The following is a 16,639-nucleotide window of genomic DNA, read 5'->3' on the forward strand; positions in this document are numbered from 1 at the left end:
CATACAATTATCATTTTAAGAAATCAAACCGAAATATTAGTATCAAATGCTAAACTATTTTACAAGGAAATGTGGATTTATCTCTAAGCCTAACCCTGTATTATTGCGGATGAAATTGATATGAATAGCTGAATATTTTTTTTAATTTAACGCAATATTACGTACCCATTAAGGCAAAAAATTAGAAGTAAAGGGGTTATTTGGATTATTCTGAAAAAAAAATGTGTAAAACATTTCCAATTTATTATGTAGTGGTTAAGACCATTGGACCATTGGGTGCACCTCATACTTAGAATCAATATATCTCACAATATTTAAATTAGTACGCAATTCAGTCACACTTCTACATTTTCTGGCAGTCTAACCCCATAAATTGGCGAATGAATCTTTAGTGCAAAGAAAACAACATCCATATCTATTGAAAGTTCAAAAACAACAAAAAAATTATTTTCTAACTTACTTAAAGACCAATCAAAAATAACTAATAAACCATTGAAAAATAGGCTTATAAATATGATATCAAATCTTGGAATTCAAAAGATAAGATCACACTGCTTATTATGCCAAAGAACCTTGATCTTAAGTATATTGGCCATGTTTGAAATACATTCATATTTGAAATCTGTGCGACACTGCTTCCTCCTGCAGAAAGGAACCAAAATTCTAATTTTGGAGCTCAAATAGAAGATTCAAACTGAGCAGTCTACTCTCTCTCTCATCAATTCCCTTATTAGGAAATTCCTACGAAATTTGCGAACCGGGTGACTACATCCTCAGTGTTAGACGCGAGTAGGCGCTATTCCTGTGCTTGAAAGGAATCATAGATGAGCCAATTCTCAGCCTTCTTAGGGGGAAGAAATTACGTCTCCTCCTGTGCTACACCCTCCGACACTACCGCTCTGCTTAAGTTTCCTCCTACAAAGAGCGCGAAGTTTCCTAAGATCCATAGTAAATTTTAAATAATGCAAATTGGTTGTCTACATTCATGAAAATGGAAACTTCATGGCGCTTTGAGGAAAACTTATAGGAATAAAGGCGATCAGAGATTCGAGAAATAATGGAAAATTTTGCATAGGTTTGCATGTACCAGGCTAAATTTATGAATACGCTAAATTGATTCCGCGCCTTACATGCTATCTCGATAACTATCGAGAAAATTCTAACCGAGAGAACATACGAGTATTACGTAACTCATATTACGTAACTCGTATTACGTAAACTATTTATGATCAAGCATAAATCAGAATTGATATACGAACCGCGATGTGACTCCTCCTTTTTGACTCTGATTATCTGTGGCATAATGCTCTCGGAGGAATAAAATTCAGCAAATGGTAAACTCTTCTTGGGTTTGGCCCCGGGTAAGGCTATTTAAGGCAAAAGTTTCGATGAGAAACTCCCTCGCCGTAATTAGAGCTAAGACTGACTGATATCGAATGATATTTAGCATCGTGAAGATTTTATCAATAGTATTTGCCGGGAAAGTTTACTATCTTTTACAATTAATGAAATGACTTGTGAAATATATATCCTTAAATAGGTATAGCTAACAATTTAAGGGAGATTGAAAAGAACTTACAAACGCTCAATTATCTTCAATAAATTTATGCAGGCTATAGTATTTAAAGAACGTGGGTGAGATATTTTAAAATTAAACGAGAAATGAAATTTCAAAAGTGCTCTGGCGAAAATAATGCCGCCCACCATACAGATTCGGCATTTTGAATCCATTATAAATTATTTATGCACAACTAAAACAGGAAATTGTAAGCAGGCTAGAGGGTAAATGAATGAAAAGCCTAGGGAATAGAGTTGAAAATTGATTTTTAGAATCGATTTAGTGCTCCTGAAAATGCATGAGGTATCGGAAAAATGCCATAATAGGAGTTGAGGGAACAACAGGATATTTAAAAATGTCACATAATAACCTGACGGAGGACGATACAAGTGATCTCGTTGGTGGTTTCTGGTGATACTTTTTGGCATTTACTCTTACTTGGACGAAAAAATTAAACTTTGTTTTTCAACATATAATATTTTTATTATCAATCTACCATGGTTTCGACGCGTTAGTGCTAGACGTGGTAGAGCACTAATAATATTATTCTGAGGAAAAACAAAGTTTAAATCTTTATAAAAAACCCGTATCTTGAGCGCCAATCATCTGCCATCAATATATATATCAAAGTATGTCTATTTGTCTGTCCGCTATGCGTATGCATACGGCTTAACGGATTGCAACCTAAGTTAGTTCATAGGTGCATCTTATGCTTCCAAACCTCGTAATGCCACTTTAGTTTGCGTCGGACGCGTCATTTGCGTCGATTTCTCATTACCATTTGTTACATCACGTCATACATCTTTTGTGGCTGAACATCCTGTTGTATAGGCACACCACTTGACAGGCTCATAAAAATCCTACAATGCGACCATGAATCCCAGTTCCTAGTTCCCCACTTCCTTCCCGCTATCCTTCCCGAGCAACGCAAAGGGTGGCCTGCTAGTTAGTTGATAAAACGAAAACGTAGGGCACCCAGTGATTTCAAATAGTTATCGACACGTAATATATTTCCAATAGTGAAGACGAACCTGTTAGGTAATTTTCATGGCATAGATTGCATAATATTTCCGTGTACTTATGTAAAGGTTTTTTTTTCCCAGAGGGTACGAAAATATAAGCGATAAAATAACTAGGTCATTCCACCCTACGTCGACGAGGTGTTTGCTCCTTGGGTCACCGATTTCTACCAGATTTGCCAAATCCCCTTAATTTCCAAGTCCATAGCGATAACTCTATTTTGTAATATATGCAAAGGTTTACAAGGCTTTGTAATGTTATAGGAATAGAATTTTATAAAAGTGATTTTTATTTCCGAGGGTAAGGAAGATATAGAGGAATAGCATTCAATGACTCATTATGTGGATCATTTAAAGGCATTCAATTGAAGAAGATTTTTTTTTTTTTCATGAAATGTAAATTAAATAAAGTTTATAGAAAATGTCAAATTTTAAACCGATTTTTGATGATGTAATTACTCATTCAATTTTTCTCATTTTCTTACATATAATAGATACTTTCCTCTACAAGTAAAAATATGGTATGGGCGAGATTGCATTTAAGACGAAAGACAAATTTCAAGTGAATGTGTAAGGTTGGCCTGCCTACGCAGCGAAGTCTGGATATTCGCAATATACGTCGTATCTCCATAAATAAGAAAGATAAAAACACAGGCAATGGCTCATTTTAAAGTTCTTATAGACACCTAATATAGCAAGAACATACATTTGTGTCCTACATAGATTTTCATTTCATTCAAGCATAGTAAAGTTATTCAGACATCACTGCAGTTATTATTACATACTTTCAGAACGCAGTAACATACTTAAGTTATTATTACATACTTTCAGAACGCAGTAACATACTTAAGTTATTATCATATACATTCGGCAGAAATAGTTACTTACCTGAACCCCTGGAAAGAGGAAAGATTCGTTTCGACTTACTTTAATAAAGTTTTCTTCTCCGAAAATTCGTTCCTAATTTATAACTGAGTGTATAACCTATCTTCATTTACGTTCAGGTTAAAAAGAAATTACAGCTAATTTTATTTCCTCCTCAGATATAGTTACAAAAACATGTCTTTGGTCTTGCATTAATTGTGTAACATAAATCCTAAAACCTTTGAAATGCAAATGAAATTTTAATGCGAAGAAAAGTATTATGTGCGATTCTCGGGGCCACTTAGATGAATAATATTTTTGTAATTGATTAAATATCATCATAATACTTCATAACTAACCGTACGATAATAGTAGTGATACTAATCAAATACAGTAGTAACAAATACAGTAATCCTCAAAGGAAATAATAAATTTATCTAGCGCACTATTTCAAATCATTACAGTTGTTTTTTTCAGCTACGCAAAATTATCGCTTAGCTTCCTGTGATGATTCTACTTTTGTTCCTTCGCTTGTTTTCGTTAATTTAATTTCATATTTCGGCAAATTATAATTTAATTATAGTTATTTCACACAGAAGAGCATCCAATTAAAAATTTCACATAATCTCTCCACGAATATTTTCTGGAACGACTGTCATATTTAGCCGTAAATTTAAGTGGTGCGAATTTTTCCCACGACTGCGCCAATATAATTTTACCGATGTGACCGTAATTCCATCATTCATCGACAAAAAATCGTTAATTGAACCAAGAGAAAACCTCGTGCATGCACTCCGATAAAGAACATGGGCATATGTTGGATTTCGCTGCAGTGTTTATCTGAACGATCTCTTCCAATAATCCCATAAGCCCTTGTAAATACAACCGGTTACGAATAACGAGAAAAAAATGCAAGCCAGAAACCCGTTGAATCTTCAAAAGCAAATGCGTGTATTACTGTGACAAAGCCTTTGGAATCCCCACACATATTGCTAGTTTGTACTTCGACGATTTTCGACTGCACTGCGTTTGTAGCGTTTTCCTTATTTCAAACAGCTTTTACAGTTTAATCCCTATATTTAATGAAGCATTTATGCCTCATTATGAAACTGGAACACAAAATTCTCCGGTATATTGATCAAACTTTTTATGACATGACACGCCAATCACATCGCAATAATCATCTGATACTTAGTACCTACATGGTTTAAAAAGTTGAGCTTTCCTAGTAATAGACCTACTAGCGTAGAAAATAGTGAACCTCGCCCTTTCGTGAAGCGGATCAATCATACACGCGAAGCTTGGGATCCCGCTTCGCTGGATTTGCCGGCCATCAAAACCCTATAAAAAGGGGAAAGGGAAATCAGAGTGAAATAATTACTTAATTTAGGATTGATCGAGGAAAACCCCAGGATTCGTGCTTAACAAAATGTTAAAACTAAATACTGAACAAATATTTAAATAATTTAATGGTATATTTAATAAAATACCGGCCTCGGCGGAGGGGGGGGTAAAGTCTTCGCCTGCCAAACAGGAGGTCGCGGGTTCGAGTCCCGCCTGGATCAGTTACCCCTATCCAGGGCATGGTTGTTTATGCACGTTAAATTTTTAAAATGCTAATAACCCCGACATAAGAGGTCGCATAGAGGTGTTTTCGGTGGCATATAAATAAATATTTCGTTGTGCCCCATATAAATCTTCCTTTGGAGCTGAGTGATCATGATACGAGGAATGAAAAATCAGTTGCGTAAATGTGTCTGGCGCCTTTCGCCGGACTGAGTGTTTCAATTCAGTCCGCGTTGTGGAAGTCCAGATAAATATTACCAAGTCCGTGATCGAAACGTCGACTAAGATAGAGGCAAGCAAGACTGGGGTAAAATTTTACCCTTTAATAAAATATCCCGAGCTACTTTCCGAACATAATCATTATCATTTTACGCTAAAGTGACTCGATTTTAGTGAAAGCGTTCAACGCTCTCAAAAGGTTAAGTTGACCAAATATAAAAATAAAACTTATAAAGACTGCCAAATAGCACTTTAATAATTTGTTGAATAATCTTATTGCTGCCTAGTTACTAGATGAATTTTGAAACTGACGCCAGAATAGGGGAAAAGGATGGGTAGAGACATTCATTTATAAGAGTACTGTCCTGACTTTCAATACTTTTTAAAATTTCTAACTACTCCCTAGAGTCCAGGTCACAGTTTAAAATGCATATTTCAAAATTTTGAAATATGCATTTTAAAATCGCTTCTATGGCATTTGCATATTAAGTGTTTAGAAAATTACTTTTTTCATCTATCTTTTTCATAAGTGGTATAAGTAATTGTCTGATATCCAGGAAAACTCATAATGGAATACCACAAAGTAAATCAAGAATTAGTGAATTTAGTTTACAGCAATACAAAATCTATGATAACTGGATAAATTACCAAATAATTTTGTGTGTCAGGATAACGTCAGGAAGTTTATCCTTAATGTACATTTACAGGTTTTGGTGGCCAATCTGAATTCAATAAGACTTTATTATTTTTCATGCAAGAAAGAAATGTTCGTGTTACAAATAGGGTGGGGCGTGCCTCTAGGATCCCTCCATGGTCCACTTTTCTAACTCTACATATGCTCTCACCAAAATCTCTTCGCCTAAACCATTCTTTATGCGGACGACACTTCCATCTTTGTTTCAGCCACAAATGCTCAAAAATATTTCGTCCATTTGAATGTATTAATAAATATTTTACGCAGCCACGCATGCGAGTGCAAAAATATATACACCAAAGTTGAATTTTACGAGGAAAAAAAATCATTCGGCTCAACCAGGCTACAGACCTATATATCCAGCGATATTATCAGTGAGATATGCTATCAGTCACTGGTATATAGCAGGTAACGAGGTGTTGAACACACGAATAAAATCTCTCCTACATTTAAGAATTTAAAAATACCATCTAATGAATCCTTAGTATACTAAACTACATGCAAAGGATGTGATGCGACTAACGTCCTATTCGAAATGTCAAACTGCACGAGAAACATTTTAATCGTAGAGCAAGTACATGTACACAAAAAAACCTTGCAAAATTTCCAATTTTTCGTCCAAAGATTTATAAACAAATATTATAACGTTAAAAATGAGTTCAAATTAAAGTTCACCAGTATGGAAAAAATGCACAATAAACATTTCCTGTAAGTTTCAACTTATAACTGCTGTTAGTCTGCTGGCAAATGGATTAGGAAATAAAATTCTATGAAATATTTTTACAACTATTGTTATGAGCTAAATCGACTAACTATTGTCACCACTAAACTTAGCGACCCTTTCTCCCTCGGGATATATTTTCTGGCTTGTGGAGCGAGCAAATGCAAAAATATGTCAAAATTTCTTCCTCCCAATCTACTTTGCCTTTCCGGGACTACATTTAAAATATATATGCGATTTTTGAGCGTAAGGCGAGTCCTCTATTATATACTTACTTATTCTTTTAACCCAATTTTGCTTGTAAGTTACATAAAATGTATACATTTAAGCTCTATTTATAAAAGATCAAAATTGCGTGTTCTTTTGTGCTCCAAAGGTAAATGTTAAAATATGTAGCTGCCACAATAACGATGGATAAATCGATTTATTGACATCAATTTATATATTATTATGCAAATTAATCAAATATTAATCTATAATTTATTGTCATTATTATTTATGTTATTTATTTCCCTGAAATATTCTCCAAAACTATAATAATTACTACAATAATAATTATGATTCAGTAAATGTTTACACTTCTTTAGATAGAGTCTTTTAAGTATTTTTTCCTTCGTCACTTTTCTTTCGGGAAGCAGCCCTGGGTTTGAAAAGGTTAATGCATCCGAGAAACATGGGCCTATTGATCCAGCTGCATCCGCTACCTCGTGGCCGTACTTCTCCACACCTACTACTCTTGTAGTCTAGTCATGGGACCCCTAGTGCTCGGTAGGCACGTACGGAAAGAGCTCGTGAGAGACGACCGCAAAGTTCCCAGTTCCATCGCATGCAGACGAGGAAGGACAGCTACAGGTCGTAGAGTGGAGGCGACAATGAGTGTGTGAAGATGTGTAGCGAAGGCGGAAAGTGAGCCGGCGTGAGGAAATGATGATCGTGCTGAGTTGCGGAGAAACGTATAGCGAATTAAAGACGATCACACCTTGTTTGTGGTCCCGTAGTTACGGTTGCAAAGGGACAGGATATGCGCATTCGGGTTAACCCCAAGAGTTGAGGTTGATTACGCAAGAATATTACACTAGATTGCAGATTGGAAATGTTATGGATTTTTGGTGCTATGTCCGACAGAGTATTCATAAAAACGAAGCCCGTCAATCAATCTCAGATCTAACAAGGGAAGTCCTTCAAGTGACACCACCAGATCTCGTTCAAATTTTCCTTGGTTATGGGAAATGGTTACCGAATACTGTATACGTAAGCAGGAAAAATATACCTACGAGGTGTAACTTTTGTTTCAGTCGCCAACGCTCAATACTTTTCGAGATATTATCTACGGAAAGTACCAGGAAAACGCCTAAATGTATGCAAAGCGAAGCGCAACAATAGCCCTTTACACTCCGTTGCTAGGACGAAGAGGACTAGCGGTGTATTGTTGTGTTTCGGATTGCATAGGTTTAGGTATTTTCCTTGTACTCTCTGTCGTTAATATCTCGAAAGTATTGAGCATTGGCGTGTGAAACAAAAACTAATACTCATGAGTATCCATTTCCTATCACCTAGCAAAATTTGAACGAGATCTGGTGGTGACAATTGAGGGACTTTCCTTGTTAGTTCATGAATCGAAAATGTTATAACGCGAAACTCAAATTCAGGGATAATTAAGTGAAGGCAGTTGATGCAGAATAAAGGAAAAAACGGCCTAGATACACACGAAGCAAGCATAGTTCAGTTTTGATAACTTTTTTATAGGTGAGCTCATTAAAAGCACAGTGATAACAAAATTAGCTCATTACGATAATCTTCCTCTCGATTTTCCGAAAATTTGTTCGCATTGCCTCTATTGGCACTATTTAATCAAACCAAAAAGATTCGCGTACTATATTCGCATTTATAAAAAAGTATATTACTGATACAAATACTCTCTATTAGGGCTATTTAGACAACAAGCAGTAGAAGAGACGGAGAAAGAAAACGGGATCAATTAAATTATTGTAATGACTTTTACGTCTTAAATGTAAATTATTACTAAACTTGTGACAATGTACCGGATTCATCGTTATTTAAGTATCGTTGATACTCTTTCGAAACAATGTTGATTACAAGTCGTTGAATCACAAAACTCTTTTTTTTAATGGCAGTTGTATTGGACCACTCATTAATGAACAAAATTTAAAAAAATAATAATAATAATTGTAGAATCAATTGAGCCCTCTCCATGAGGACGGTTCTAAAAATATAAATATTTAATAATATACTGGCAAGGAACAGAAAATATTTGAATTTATTAAAAGCAACGTCACTGATGAAAGTAAATTCTTCAAAGTAATGAAATTATTCAAGTTATTACTGAGGGTACGATATTATAAATGGTTAAAAAACATTCAAAATATATTTAAATTAAAGTTCTGATGAAAACTCATGGCTGTTGCAGAATAGATAATCACCTAATCAACAAAAACCATGAGCTGATGCGTCTCCTTGAAAAAGGTATACCGCAACCCACAGCATCTATCCTTCGCTACACACCATGCATTGGAAAATAATGTTTTATCTACAAAACGAGAAATACATTGACACAAAAATAGTATGGATATATAATAGTTAATATCTATTCGTCCATTAGTGCAACTGTATAAATTAATTTCATACGCAAAACAATGAGCCATGACGATGATATTGGGCATGGTCCTTTTCTTATTTTGGATCAAAACAAAAAGGACAACTCATTTAACCAAGGTTACAAATATTCCAAGCTAGAAACTCGAAAAATATTCAGTATAGAAAGGTTTAAATCGATAATAATACAATTATTCTTTATGAAAGCAAGTTAAATATAAATTGTAAAAAGGTCTATATTTGATCATTGTACACAATTCAGTGAGATTCCTCCTAGTTTTTCAAGATACGAAATTGAAAAGTTTATCTCGTTAAATTAAGGAAAAATACATAACATTATTCATCATTTCCATACAAAATGCAAAAAGCTGAAAATGATAACGTAATCAATTACGGTAAACATTATTATATCCTTTATTATGAGGAAAAAAACAACAATTTGAGGCATATCGTTCGAATATTTCTCGTATTATTTGAAACAATGGCCTACTCATTATATCTATACAATACTTGAAAAGAATGTCGAAAAACACCAATTTAATTATTGAGTGAACTTAAAACTAAAATGAAAAAAATATACAAATAAGAGTACCTATGCAAACACGCGGCCAAATACAAATATGAGTGCCTGAGAGGGATAAATAATTAGTTGTGATACTCAATATAAATGTTTTGTACCTAAAAATTGCATTTACTCTAATTGAACCAAAACCAATATTAATATTGTTTTTCGTGCGCTGTTTAAAAAAATCAAAATTTATGGAATTTATCGCATAAGCGTTAATTCATTCGTTTTTGGAGTCATAAAAAATTAAAAAGGTTGTTATCTTTCTCCTTCATTCTTCTCTGTTCAATACTACCTAATTCCATTTGCCTTCAATTCTAAAAGGGGTGTATATAAAGGGTGAATTTATGGGACTGAGGCCACTCAGGAACGCAGAAAGTAATAATGAATAAATAAATAAAATACAATATATACTAAAATAAAAAATAAAAACAAATAAATGAAAAAATGGCGTAGTTTGAATTAGTTTTATGAATCATAGGCATGGCCGCAGCATAAAGCGTGTACCATTATTCGATTACATTTAAATTGAAAACACCACTGGGTGAATATATTGTTTGCGCCGAGAGATCCCGAGCGCCTGGCGAAATGAAGTTATATGTACGCTACTTATTCTTATTACACAATCTTCAATAAACGACACGAGTAGAGAAAGATGCTTAGTTTCTTCAAAGACGATTATTTCGATGGAAGAATCGGATTATTTTCGCACAAATGTGATGGATGTATTCACTGAACAATAAGGAGAGTTCCGCGGTATGGCACGTAGAATAGCTTAGAAATTACACAAGAGAGAAAGAGAGACCAGCACTCTCTTATCTCCTTAGAAATTTTTCTGCCAATCATGTTTAATATTGCAAAATTCTATTACACTCAATACATTTGTAACATAATGTTCAGAAAATACCAGCACACTCCATTCACATTACCCTAGACTCCGAATTTGAAAAAACATTTCTCCGATGCGATATCTTAGAAAAAAAAACGTGGACATACAAGCACACTAAGAGCTGTCTGGTACTCTATATTTTACGATCAATTTAACCCAAGAGTAGATTTTAGAAAATTATAGAATTAGGATTATATCCTTAGCCTAAGGACTATTGTTAGAAGGGATCCCATTACGACGATATCTTGAAAAAATAACAGCCGTGGGGAATGAAATTCCCATTAATTGGCTAAATAAGACTGTTTGCAATTTATTTCCTTATATCATAGCATCATAAATATATGTTGCAACCACTGAATAGCTCGGAAAGAAATATATTTGAAAAAATGACTTATTTTCGTGAAAAATGTTGCAGTACAAATTTCCTGACACTTGGGGTCATGGTACCATGCTAAGAGCTCTTTATTAGTTGTTAAACCATGCTAAGAGCCCTTTATTAGTTGTTAATATAACAAATAATAATAATCTGTTGGTACTGAGCAGCGAAACTTGATATACCAATTCCGAATGAATCACTGAATTATTATCATTCATTCAAAGAAATATCCCTAAGCACGATACAACCCACTCAATTTCAACATTACATTTCTCAGGGTTGAAGACTAAAATAGAGAACTACCTACGGAAACCACCTAAGATACGGTATAGTGGAGAGCTTGCAAAGCCTTAAATTCTACGTTTTAACGATCACAGAAATGGGTTGCAGTCAGTCTGGACAGAAGACAATAGGCTCATTCGAATCCTGGTGATGGTGTCGACTGTCCGAGATCAAAAGAGAGGATGAAACCTGAAACGGGAAAGTGCGCATTAGAATAGACTGGGAGGAAACCATATGGTTCGCTCCAGATTGTGAAGGCTTGAAGCCAGGTTTGACAAGCAATGAAACACAGTGATGTATTAAGGGTCATTAAAGAAGGGAAAGCCAAGCGAGCAGTGCCAAGGAATTACCGGTTTCCTACCAGTCAAGGAGACCACCACACGACCGCATTAGGTAAATATTACTCATGGGTAAGAAAATGGAAGATACCTAACAGATCTGCAGTGGGATAAATAATTAATTATGATACTAAAATTCAATTTATTTTACTTGAAAACTGCATTTAGTCTGATTGAACGAAAGCCAATATAAATATGGATTGTATTTCATGGGCTATTTACGGAAATAAAAATTGATGGAATTCATTGCATTATCTCGTTTGAGGAGTTATAAAAATCGAAATAGTAGCTAACCTTTCCTCATGCAATATGAGAAAGAATTATTATTGATGCTGAGTTGGTAATGACAAGCAGTGAATGAGAAAGTGAACAAATGCTTATATCTAAAATAAAAATCTACTTTTCCACTTATAATGGTAAGCATAACTGGATATGACATGTCAGGCGTTATGTCGTTGAAAATTTTGTCATTCATGCTTCACCTGTTATAACCTATGCATTTATTGTACTTAACCCTTCCGCAGATTTTGACTAAAACTTATTTTGCCGGCATGTGGTAAAGTGTTGTTTTGAAGTGTAGTTGCCACTTTCTCTTTGAAAGGGGTAAGAAAACAACGTTTTCTGCGAAGTACGATAAAGTTTGTATGTAATCAACTCTTAAAAACTGAAATAAAATATAAATATATTTTTTAAGTCAGTCAAAATATACTGTATATGCTCAAAATGGTGGCATCCATGCATTATCAGGTATAATTATACCAGATTTGACTTATACGTATAGTAACAAATCTAATGCAAAAAACAGTTGAAAGTGTGTAAATATACTGAAGCGTTGGAAAAAATTGCATTTAAATTTTTCAAGACCTTATCGACATAAAACTGAATCGACATTAAACAGAAGAGGTTATGAGAAAGGAAGAAAACTCTATGACCAATAAAAATAAAAAGTTAATGAAGGAATGTGAACATAAAAACGTCGGTGTATCGATTCCAGAATGCATATCATGCATTGAAACAGAACCTTGGTCAACCCGTGCAGTGAGATGGAGGCTAAATAGTCACCGAGGAGATGCAAAACTTTTGGTCCAGAGTCGCGCGCGTTCCCTCCTCGCGGGGAACGTGAGAGAACCGGTCCTTTCAGACGCATCGCAAATGCTAAGTCCATCCGACAAGACCACAGTTTCCAACTGGATCGTCGAGTCACTCAACGGAGATGCGAAGCACGACGATACCGAGGAGAAATAACGTAGTGGAAGTGGTCTGGAATGCATTCCTCAATAATGAAGACAGAGAAAGAGAGACAGGTCGAGTTACATGCAATGTGAAAGGCAAGATGGAGAAGAGGGAAGGAATGCTAAGGAAATGTTTGCCAGTTGAATCGGTGGGGGGAGGAAAATAAAGATGCGCAAAGAAGAAAGTTACATAGTATTGCAGAGAGATATTTTCCTTTGTCTCTCCATCAGCCATCAATTCGAAGACTGATTTGTCGCCAATTTGTGATTTTCGTGCTAAATTTCGTAGAAAAATGAGACGATTTTCAAGTTAAAAAAAATGATTTCATTAAAAACATCCATCATCATCAACATCCTCATGAAAGCTATTAGCAGGAAAATGTTCATGTGAGATGCAGTAGCGATTTTTCCAAATTACTTCCCTCCTTAGAAGATAATAATCCAAAAATTTGAAATGTTACTCAATAATTCATCAGTCCAAAATATAACAGCATAAAATCTTGAATGAAAACTTAAAAATGAGCAAAAAATTAAATCCACCTCACCAAATTCAATTTTAAGCCAGGGGACTATTTTGAGGAAAAACCCCTACCGAATTCAATGCAAAGCAGAAATCACTAAGGGAATAATTAGGAGAACAGTGGCCGCAATTATATTTTAACGCAAAAAATGTAATTTAATCTTCTTTTTGACCAAAATACGCTTACTCAATAAAATGAGTAGTCGAACTCTAAATGAATAAGAGCATTTCTAGTTCCAATAAGAAATAAATATCATCAAAATTCTTTACCTCGAAATGGTCAATACCGGAAAATTGTAAAAGAAGATAGATTATGTAACCTCTAACCTTGTTCTGTGTTTTGTCTACAAGTTCTATTTTATACATAATTTTTTAAGGCCAATTTTCAACGGGAAATGGCTAAAAGGTATTTTAAAACATTTTCTAGATGTTTTTTTAACATCCTCATGAAAGCTATTAGCAGGAAAATCTTCATGTGAGATGTGGTGGTGATTTTTCCAAATTACTTCCCCACTGCTAATAGGCATCAACGTAGTAACGCGACTCCACACTCGGTTGAGAGATGAACATGAGATTAAGGCCGATGAAACATTACTCAGAAAAGGAGTGAATCCTTTTCGCACCACTGGACGGAGAAATTAATAATACACACGTCGGCCTAGGAAGCTACCTGCAACATGACCTATCCATTAGTTTCCCCGCCTCGCTGACCGAAGGCTTTTGCGGAATATACCTTCGGCGGACCGGAGAGAAGAGATGATTTCCTCGCTATTTTAGTGGGATCCGCGTAACCTGAGCGCTGATTATTGCCCTGGTTACGCTCCGGTTGTGTAAGCGACAATGCTTTTTAATTGGTCAGCTTCTTCCCACCGGGAATTCTGGGACACCTCGCTTTATCCTCAAATCCCCTTGGGGAGAAACTGCGAGATTAATGTTGCCGAGTCGAAGTTCTTTCGTTTCACAGGATCACGGTTCAAGGTAGGCGTTTCTTGGCTCATTGTCTTCCTTCTCTTTCAAGGCATGTGCGATGGAGACAAAAGGCCTGTTGGTGAATGAGAGAAAAAATTGCTATACGGCGGACCTATGGCAGCGTCGATATTAAACGTTTTTTTCCCCCTACCGCAGAACAAAGACGGCAAACTGGTCAACGCCAGAGGTAGGTAGCCGAGAAAAAATACGCAGAATGTAGTGCACTGTGGTTGTGATCAAACACTGCCACACATTTCCACACACCGTGATAGCAAGTTCATCAAAGAAAGTGTCTGGAAAACTTAAATCGTCTACCAATAATTGTCATCGTAACGTATTTGTCTAGCATTCATAATCACTCAGTACGAATATTTGCAAAACTTTTTGACCTTACACCATTGCTCGACGAATATGATTCCTTAGTTATTCTTGAGCTAAAAAGATCCTACAGAGCATACATCTCTCATCTTCATTGGACATGGGAGATTTACGAATACATATTATTTTAATATTCACCGTGGTAGTTTTATAGAATCTAATCTTTTCCTCACAACAATTGTTATTACATGAAAAATGAGCTAAATAACTTTTTTTTAAATTGACGATGATAATATGGGAAAATTTTTTAAAGATAATTCTCTATGAAATATCTCTACAGGAGCAGGTAATAGGAAAGAATAAAGCTTGGCATTGCCAAATGTAGGAGAACATACATTACACAAATCGATGTAATTTTTTTTCCATTAATGATACTTATGTATGAGGAAATTTTATTGGCCACATTATGAGGTACAATGGTTTGATGAGAATTATCGGTGGTGGAAAGTTGTAAAGGAAATAATTGATAGAGGCTGACCTCGGATGAAATACACTCAGCAGATGATGAAGGACCTAAGAAGGATTCAAAAGATGAGTTGATAGGATAAATGTGAAGAGAGCTGCGTCCAACCAATCTTAGTATTGATAGCTGTTTGTAATGACGGTAAGAAAAAACTGTTTCCAAATGCATTTAATAAGCAAATAAATAGCATTTAATAAGCATACAAAATATAAAATACTTTTCAAGACAAAAATGATCCATAAAGTAATATACATAGAAAAAATAGTTTTTATGCGTAACTCTGAGAAATTCTACCTGGAAGAAATGTATACAACCTAGTTTATTTCGAATAATATTCTACTCAATTGACCCAGTTATATTCTACTCAATTGCTATCGTGAATAAATTACGTATATGGTTAAATTTTGGTTTACGTTGAAGAATGGGTTAGGATGCGAGCAAAAATTGAAACGCGTTAGATTTTTAAAATATATACAATGTACCATGGTGCATTAGTTTTACTCAAACCATATTAACTTTGTTGCAGTATCAGCATAAAGGTTTAATTCTATTTATGCAATATTATTTTTTATTAATCGAATGCAAACTTTTTTTTTGTAAAAAGAACCTACCAATTATGCGTCTCACTTACACTGAGAAAAAAAGTAGTCCAGGACACTCAATTTTTATAAAACCTTTTTATTTAACATAAAAACTTTAAGTTCCTTGCCCGGGATGTCCATCGGTAATCTATTCTTGTCCTCCCTTCAAGACGGTGACTTCAGTCGCGGTGCGTGATGGCCTCCACGTAATACCATCGCCTTCGAATAATGGATTTAACCTTCTAACTCTTTCCACTCTACCTTCGCTGCAGACTACTGCTGGGACACGGTGAGCTTCCCGCATTCAACAGCGTGCAACGAATGATTTATTGGTTTCCCCAGACGCACCGGAGCAAGGTAGTTGGGGGGAGGGATATCCGATTCAATAAATTTAGGAGTAAAAAAAAACATTAATGTATGATCGTCCGATAAAAAATTCGTTTAAATTGAATTCCAGTGGAGCATAGATTGACCAAATGGACGAAATCGTGCTTGAGCGATCATTGGCATCCACTGCGAGCGTGCGTTTATGCAATTACAATGAATTTGAAGAGATTAAATGCGGCAGACTACATTTATTTTTTTTACCGGGAGCGACTTTTGCGTCCAGCCATCCAATTATTTAATGGCATGTATTTTTAACCAGATTAAACGCGGGCACAGCGCTCTTGCGTCGGAGGAAAATTTTTATCGAGTTGATTGGCTCGGGTATGTATTGTACCAGCAGCCATAACTTATGTCCATTCAAGAAAGAGATCAAAGAAATGTAAAAATATTGCGCAGATCTATTCA

At 35.2% G+C, this 16,639-nt stretch overlaps 1 protein-coding gene across 8 annotated transcripts in view; it reads right to left on the reverse strand.

Annotated features, from left to right (window-relative positions):
- Positions 1-16,639, reverse strand: part of LOC124163250 (collagen alpha-2(IX) chain) — a 1,172,095-nt gene that overhangs the window by 128,115 nt on the left and 1,027,341 nt on the right. The gene's annotated exons all lie outside the window — the stretch shown is intronic.

This window comes from Ischnura elegans, chromosome 8 (assembly GCF_921293095.1).
Source record: "Ischnura elegans chromosome 8, ioIscEleg1.1, whole genome shotgun sequence".
NCBI lineage: Eukaryota > Metazoa > Arthropoda > Insecta > Odonata > Coenagrionidae > Ischnura > Ischnura elegans.